Source organism: Equus quagga, chromosome 2 (assembly GCF_021613505.1).
Source record: "Equus quagga isolate Etosha38 chromosome 2, UCLA_HA_Equagga_1.0, whole genome shotgun sequence".
NCBI lineage: Eukaryota > Metazoa > Chordata > Mammalia > Perissodactyla > Equidae > Equus > Equus quagga.
Window position 1 is genome coordinate 91,269,448 of NC_060268.1, and position 8,650 is coordinate 91,278,097.

Below are 8,650 nucleotides of genomic sequence, written 5' to 3' on the forward strand. Positions count from 1 at the left end.
GCCGCCTTCTCCGTCTGGAGTATCCTGATAATTTCACTGTCAGCGGGCATATTTGAAGTTAGCCCTAACAGTGAGGGAGGGTTGTCCGCAGTTGGCATTCTCTCAGAGTGGACAATCAGAGATTCCCCCCAGTAGTATCATCTTTTACATGCTCTGTGGGCTTCCGCACTCTCAACACCCAACACTGAGTGGCCCTAAAGCGGGGAGGGTAGAGGTAGAAAACAGGATTCTCTAGAAAACAGGGTGGAGGGAGGGATGGGCGGGAGCAGAGCCCAAATCCGGAAGTGCAGGAAAGCAAGTGGCATGGAGCCCAGGTGGTGCTGACACCAGGGGGCTCAGCTTGGGCCGCCAGGCCTGACCAACTGCTCATTAGTCAAGGCCCTGGGGTCCCTGGATGCTACACGGAAACCACAGGTGAGGGCTTGAGAGACCCTTCCTCCTGGACAAAGGGCCAAGGATGTGAGCACCGCCGGGAGGTCAGGAGGAGGGGCACGTATACACAACAGCACCGCACCTCCCACCACCGAGGGGAGGGCTCTGGGGTCCACGTCTGCCCAGCCAGCTGAGCTTGGATCCGCCTGAACCCCACGTGGTTAACCCCCAAATGCCCTCCTACATAGCAAAGCGGCTGTGTGACCCAGGGTCGGAGAAGGGGGAAGACCATGCCCTGGATATGAATTTAAAGGAAAATTATCTCCCCCCTGCCTTTCCCATCCTTAGCAGGACCTGTGAGGGTTAACTTGTGACCAGTGACAAACCCAGCTGGAGGCTTCTGGTGTTAACCACTGCCGGAAAGAGTTACATTCTGACCACAAAACTACATGTAAACACGATGCGTAAAAAACACGGGGCTGTCAAGAACTGCTCTGTGATTTGCTGTAGTTTGGCCTTTATTCGGGTAGACAGAGGGCCTGGAACCATGAGACAGTCTATCAGTCAGGTCCTGAACAAGAAACAGATGGTTTAAAGGTTTGAGAAAGCAGTTTAATGAAGGTTCTTTACAGAGCTGTAGGCAGGGATGAGGGAGTGAAGAGATGCTGGAGCATTCAAGGACTAGCATGAGCAGGAAGCCGGCACCGCCTCCTGCCTGCAGGGGCAGGGGTGGAAAGTTCCAGAAGCTGGCAAGACCTGTGGTCACAGAGGGATGCAGCCTCTGCCCAAACCATGGCTGGCAGAGGGAAATGGACGAAATGCCCTGGCTGCCCCACCCTCCAGTTGCCTGCTGGTGTCTGCAGAGAGACCCCAAAGAGAAGCAAGAAGGCAGGGAGAGGGTGGTGTGGTCCTCGGAGGGTCAGCCTCTCAGGCTGCAGGATGGGTCTGTGGGGCAAGTGCAGAACAGGAAGCACAGGTGGTCCCTGTCACTCCTGGAGAAATCCTCCGCACACTAGTTTTAGAAAGAGGGCTTTGAGGAGGAAGGTACTGCCCAGGAGAGCCTGTGAGCACAGACAGGACACTGGGAACCCGAAAGGACCAGGGGTCTTGGGCTCAGCAACGGATGCCTGGCACAACCCAGGAGCCAGTAGCATGGGCTGCCATTGCCACGGCGTATGGAGAACGCACGCTGCTTTCCTGGGAGCTCTCCGTGTGCACCGTTGTGTCCAGGCTCCGGGAGGCCGATGAAACTCGAGCTCTCTTAAATTGTAGTACCTCTTCATGGTTGGGTTCAGCCCCTCCTCGGGCAGGCTGAGGCACCTTCACCAGAGGCAGACCTATGAAGGCCGTTTACCTAAATTCCCGAGCTGTCCCCGGCCAGCTGCCGCAAGCCCTGCTCAGCAACCGGCCTCCGGCCTGAGAGCACAGGGGGCCGTGTGCTCACGCTTGCCCAGGCAGAGGAGAGGCAGAACCTAGCGCTGGGTCCAACTATCAGTATCGGCACAAGCGGGGTGGGCATCAGGCTCTGTGACACACTTGCTCATCTCTGGGCAGCAGGGCCTCGGATTATTTCTCTAAATGCGCCTGCAGGTTTGCTGCCGGCTCGAAGCTGGTGGCCTAAAGGGAAGCCTCGCCTCTCCTCTGCCTCTGCCGGCAAAAAGACAAGTACGCTTTCTTTCCTTTCAGCTTAGATACGGTGTTTTCCCTTCTTTCAGCCACAGTCATCACCTGACACCGAGACATACTGTCACCACCAAAATAAGCCTGTTTCACACTAGAATACCTGGATGCTGGCAGAGTATCACTCAGCACTTTAGGAGAAATCATTTTCCAATCGCCTCTGCGTGGCCATTAAAAAAAATGCATATGTACCTTCCCCCTGGGGTCCTTTATTCATTTTCTCTATTCATTCTTCCCTATGCTAGATTGACATATTCCCTTTTAAATCTGAGTATTATCAGCCCAAAGTGATGGAGTGGTCACTGCCAAAGCAGAAATTGTCCGTTCAACCAAATTGAGCAGGCACAAGTTATTGCACGAACACAGGCTGGGCACTGGGGGTGCAGGGACATGGCACTGTCATTACCATCCTGGAGCTCACAGTCTAAGGGAGCTAGATAGGCATGTGGTTGAGTTAGTCAGGAAGAAGTTCCATAAAAGAGGCACGAGTGTTTGTTGGTGTTTGGGTGAAAGAATGATCCCCTCAGATTAAGGGATGGAAGGGAAGGCTTTGTGGAGGGGATGGTGGGCAAGACAACCAAATGGGTCAACAGGTGTCCTTAGGATTGGAAACTGGCAAAGCAGCATGGCCCCAGGTTAAGGGGGTAAGACATCATGAGGTACTGGGTATGGCTTAGTTGGCATGGTGGATCATGGGGTTCTGACTGGATAGGAAGATGGAGGTAGAAGCTTATCAAAGGATTGGGGGGAAAGGAATGAGTCAAAAAACTGTGGTCACTCCAAGAATAAAGAGTAGGTTCAACAAAGGTGATCGAGAAACGGAGGGGGCATGTAGAAGGCTGTAGTCAAGAAGGAACTTCAGAGTTAGAGTTTAGAGCTGGCTCATTTAGGGGATGAAGCCAGGTGTGTAGGCATCTAAAATAGAGTGGAAATGAGTCACTGAGGTTCAAGTCAAGAAACTATGAGATGTGGCCAAAGAAAGCTGTCTTGTTGGTGAAGCCCCAAAGCGGATGTCAGGGAAGGGGATAGAGAAGAAGTCTGTGCAAGAGTGAATTCCCCAACCAAGGGGAGAGGCCCAGAGTACAGGAAGCAGCGCAGCAGTTGAGGAAGAGGCGGGTGATGGATAGCGAGAGCTTTTAAAGAGAAGGACTGTTGAGAGGACGTGGCAGAACAATGTCCCGGAAGGGGGATGAGGTGTTGGTAGCATGCTGACACGTGTCCCCGCCACTGGGGGTGAGATGTGCGGGGTTGGGGAGGAAAGGGGAGGAGTGTGGTGATGAGAGGCGTCTCCCCTTAGAGTCGAGCTCCAGGGACCAGAAAGGAAGGGAGGGGTGAGAACAGTCCTGGAGAAGACTGGGCTGGGAGCTGGGGCCGGGGCTCGGCTGCTGACTGGATGGAGGGGCTCAGAAGCCGTGGAAACAGCAGAGGGCACGTAGAGCCTGGAGGGGATGAGGACAGGGACCTGCCATAGCCGTGGTCTGGACTGGAACCTGTGAGCAGTGTCTGCTCGGCTTCTAACCTGCTTCTGTAGAAAATACAAAAGGTCAGCACCCATGGAAAATACAAAAGCTCAATCTTACTAGTAATCAAGGAAATGGAATTAAAATGCATAACCGTCATTCCCCAAATGATGTAATCAAAGCCATGGTGGGGATGAGATTGCCCGGGGCAAAAAGCAGAGAATGAGGAAAAAAAGACCACCAAGTTTTAGATGCAGCGAGGAGGACGAGACTACAAAGGAGGTGGGGCTGGAGCCTTCAGAGAGGCAGCAGGTGTGGCATCCCGGAAGCCAAAGTGGCGAAGGTGTGAGCTCCTCGAGAAGGAAGGGACAAAGTGCAGACTGTGGCTGGAGAGGCCAGCTAGGAAACCCAAGCAAGATGAGGGTGGGCAGTGCCCATTGGATCTGGCCCCGTGACGGCCACCGTTCACCAAAGGGAAAGGGGTGGAGGAGAGGGGAAGGTGAGGACACAGAGATTCGGCCAAGGAGGCTGAGTCTTCTGGTCAAGGCTGTGTCATGGCCACAGGGAATGTGTAAGGAGCCCGGCGGGCTGGGAGTCAGGGTGTAGAGGAGCCCTGGACCTCAGGGAGGAGGGGGAAGAGTGGCGCTAGGGGGAAGAGTGGAGCTGGGGAGAAGTAGACCTCGGCCAGGTGGCAGGAGGCCAGGCCTCAGAGGGGGACAGCCGGTGGGGGCTGCCTGCGAAACGCGTGCCCGCTCTAAGCTGGGAACAGCAGCGTCTGACTTGAACAACGTGGCACCGACAGCAGAGACAGAACGTCCTCACAGTCGGTACACAGAGGACGTTTCTTTTTCTTCCCCAGCAGTCCACACCATTGTTCTAAAATAAAAGGGCCTCTGAGCCCTTAATCAGGGAACGTCAATAATAGAGCCTCTTCAGAGGGAAATTTGAATGTCTGTCAACATTTAAGATGTACGGCTCTCTGGCTTTGTAATTCCCCTCTAGGAATTTGTCGTAGACAGCAGCCTGTCCAGTAGAACTCGCTGCACAGTGGAGACGCTCTCCACTTGTGCCGCCAGCACACAGCCGCCAGCCCCACATGACTCTCGCGTACTTGAGATGAGGCTAGCATGGCTGAGGAACTGAATTCTAAGTTTTACTTACTGCGAATTAACTGAAATGTATATAGCAACACGTGGCTGGTGGCTACCAGACTGACAGTGCAGCTTGGGTATTCTTTCCCGTGTGTAGCAAGGACGCAAGATAGATCATCACTGAGGCACTGCGAGTAACGGTAGCAGATTGGACCCTAAATGCCCATCAACAGGGGCTAGTTAAAGAAATTCCGGTCCATCCATATAATGGAAGCTTAGCCCTGAAACAAGCCCAGATGTATTGCTAAGTGAAAAATAAAGGGGAGCGGGCAGGACAATGTGCATAGTACAGTCACTGATTTTTGTAGAAAAGACAGGATGTGTGTACATAAATACATATGCATTGAATGTCTGGAAAAACATGCCCCCAAATGGCAGCTTTCGCTCCAGGGAGGGAAATGAGAGACTGGGAGACAGGAAGAAAGAAGAGTTTTTACCTTTTTCACCTTTAGAAGAGGGTGCCAGGTACATGTTGTTGCTTATTCATATTATGTAATGAACCAATTAAAATAAAAACAGAAATAAAGAAGTGGTTTATAAACAATATATAGAAGCTGCAGGGTCAGGCATTACGTACATGATCTGCTGAAGTGTGCAATAACATTTCTTTCAATAAATATTTTGACACCCAGGGACCCTGTAACACCCTGCCCTACTGGTGGTCCAGTATTTGCTGAAATGCAGCAGACTTGGCTCGGAAATTTGTTCTGGTAATTAATCTGCCTTCTCCACTCTGCCCGCCCGGGTTCAAATTAAATTGTGCACATGCTCTGTGATTTAGCATAACAAGTCTTGCCAGAAAAGTTGGCCTCGGTGTCATCCTCGCTTGGCGGGAAGGAGGGACCAACAGAGCAGGGCTCCGTTTCCATAGTGCCCTGTGGCTGCTACACCCCCTTGGATTTGCGTAATCCCCTTGAACTGAAAGGAAATGTCAACTGAGGGGCAGCGTGGTATCACAGGGGCCCTGGCAGGCAAGACACCTGTTGTCTAGACCCAGCATGGAGGCCGTCAGGCCACACTCCTCTCCCCTCACAGGACCTCATTTCCCGCCTCAAGACAAAGAGGGGCTTGCGTGGGACGCAGCTCTTGAAGGGATGGCCTCCCAGGAGCCTCCACTCACTCATGGCTGGGAGGGAAGGTCAAGTCCTGAGGTGCTGGACTGCACTTGGGGAGAGGCTTGGGTGCAACGAAGGCCTGACGGGGGCCCAAAAATGCGACTAGCCCTTCCCCGGAGTGCGTGCCCCAGCCAGAGCTCCCCTGCGGGCTGTCCCCTCCAGCCTGCTGAGGTGGGGAGACCGGCACTCTGGCCTGGCTTTGAGTCTCAGCCCTTCGTCAGTCTGAACCTCAGCTACTCCGCCTCCCCGAGGCTGTCAGGGGTGCTCGCTATGACAGCTGTGCACTTTGCTGTACACAGCTGGTGCTCATCCAGGACATTTCTGCTCTCTTCTCACCCTGCTCCCTCGGGCCCAGTCTGTGGGGTCCTGGCTAGGGACAGATTGAGGAATGCACACGCATGCCTGTCTTGCTGCCATCATCATCATCGTCGTCGTCGTCATCACCAAAGCTTTTTTCCCTGTGATTTTAATCAGAAAATGTTCTGTAGAACCCAATCACCCAGTCTCCTCCTCCCTTAAATCCACTCACCTGTGGATTAAGCCAGATTGTTAAGAATTTGCGGGCAAAAATTAAATTAAAAAGCCAAATGACTCGAGAGTCTCTCTTCCCTCCCTCCTTCCTGGGAAGTCTATCAATACTCAGGTACGGTATCTCAGGGGTAAACCTGGTCACTGCCCTAAGCAGCGTAGAGGCTAGCGGAGGAGGCAAATTCTGAAAAAGTCCGTTGTCACACCACCAGTGCTCCCAAAGGACAGGGCACCTGTGTGTGTGTGTGTGTGTGTGTGAGAGCACGTGTGTGTGATGGTGGTGGTATCCAGGAACACTTCCTAGAGGAGGTGACACCTGAGCTCAAAATAAGAGCAAGAGTTAGGAGGCAAATGTGGGGGACGGGGCGGGGGAGTTTCCAGCAGAGAGGACGGCATGCGCCAAGGGCAGAGCACAGACATGACACATCTGTGCAGTAGGCTGCACACAAGTGGGAGCATGCTGTGAAGTAGGGAGGCCGCAGGAGGCTGAATAAAGGCCTAGCAATCTCAGGCCCTCACCCGGGAAGCTGTACAGGCAACCTTACATGCAAACACGGTCTTTGCAGATGTGATGAAGTTAAGGATCTTAAAATGGGGAGATTATCCTGGATTATCTGGGTGGACCCCAAATGAGAACACACGTATCTTTATAAAACAGAGGCGGCGGGAGATTTGACAACGGACAGAAGAAAGGAAGCCCATGTGACCATGGAGGCGACACTGGAGTGATGCAGCCACAAGCCACGACCGCCTGGAGGCACCAGAGGCTGGAAGAGATTGGGAGGGTCTCTCCCCGAGAGGAGGGATGAGAGACGAGAGTCTGAGGGAGAAGAGCGGCAATCAGGCCTGTGGGGCAGGGCCCATTCTGGAGAGTTCAGGAGGCAAATTGCTACTTCAGGGTCGAAGAAGCCAAGAGGCACTAAAGCTGCCACAGCGAGCGTCTGACAGAGGGGGCTGTGCGGCTGCAGCCGCCCCAGCTCCCCACAGACACCCAGGAACCGGAGTCCCTTCTTGGGCCTTGCGTCCTGGGCCCTCTGAAGGGGCAGAGGGACCTCAGCCGTCACAACCAGCCCTCTCGAGCGCCTCGCAGTGCCGGCTGAGCGCAGAGCTGCGTCCAGGCGAGGAGGATCAGAGGACACATGGCCCTGGGAGCAGGGAGCACGAGTCTTTGTCCTGTTGGGGTTGGGATAATTGGCCTTTAACGGAAATGCATTTCTCACCTATTTTCCGTCTGATTGAAAAGGACTTTGCAGTCATTTAGAGCCCTCACACTCCTGTAATCAGAGCTCAGTCGGAGCTCAGACAGAGGCAGGAAACTGGGTCACCGCGTGGGCTCCAAGCCTCCCAGGATGCGGCCCCCAGGACTAACCAAACTGCAGGCCCTCCCACCACTTGACTTCAGAGCGGAAAGCGGTGGTGGCTGTATGGAAGGTCTCACTAGTGAGCTGTGCTCGTGCAAGACTGGGAAGGAAGGGCCATCCCTTCCCCCTGCTGTGGTTGGGGAGCTGGTGGATTTTCCCACAGCAGCTTTGCGGGTGTTGAGAGGTGACGGTGGCCGTGGCCGTGGCGGCATCCCCATCCTCAGGTCAAGGAGAGGCAGTGGTCTGAGGTCACCCTCGCCCACAGCTGCTCCTGAGGCCCTGCCTTCCTGATGGGGCAGAGCAGCAGCTCCCCAGAGGGTCTGCAGGGTGTTCCAGGCCCTTCCAACTGCGTCGTAAGCAGCTACTTTCCAGTCAGAAATCCTGTTCTGCCTCAAGCAGCCGAAGTACTTTCGTTTCCTGTAAGTGAGCCCAACTGGCACAGAGCACTTTCGGAATGTCAGTTCTCTTCCTTCGCCTGGATGGGGTGGCGGTTGTGGGATTCGTTTTACTATCTTTTATTAAGTCCCCATGGATATGACCAGCCTTTCTCTTTCCCACCCTTCTCATCCTCAACTGTGCACATGAATCCCGGGATCCTTGTAAAATGCAGGTCGGAGTCAGTGGGTCCTGGGTGAGGCCTGAGACTGCATTTCTCACAAGTTCCAGGTAACGCCTTTGCGGGAACCCTGCCCCAGACCTGCTGAAAAGCACAGCTTTAGGCTGTGAGGGGACTTAGCATCTGTTGTCCTCAGCTGTGGGCCTTTCGCTGACATTCCAAGGCAGCGGGAGGAAGCGCCTTTGCCAGCCTGCACAAGCTGGAGGCCAGGCCAGGTGTGCGGGGCACAAAGGTGAGTCACACACACTGAGGGCCCTTGGGGATTATGTGGGCTGGCTCCTGCTAAACACGGAGCCCGGTGGGCAGTGGGGACACGGCCTCCCACCTCCTCTGCACCTTGTGACTGAAGGAGAAGTCCCACTTCCCA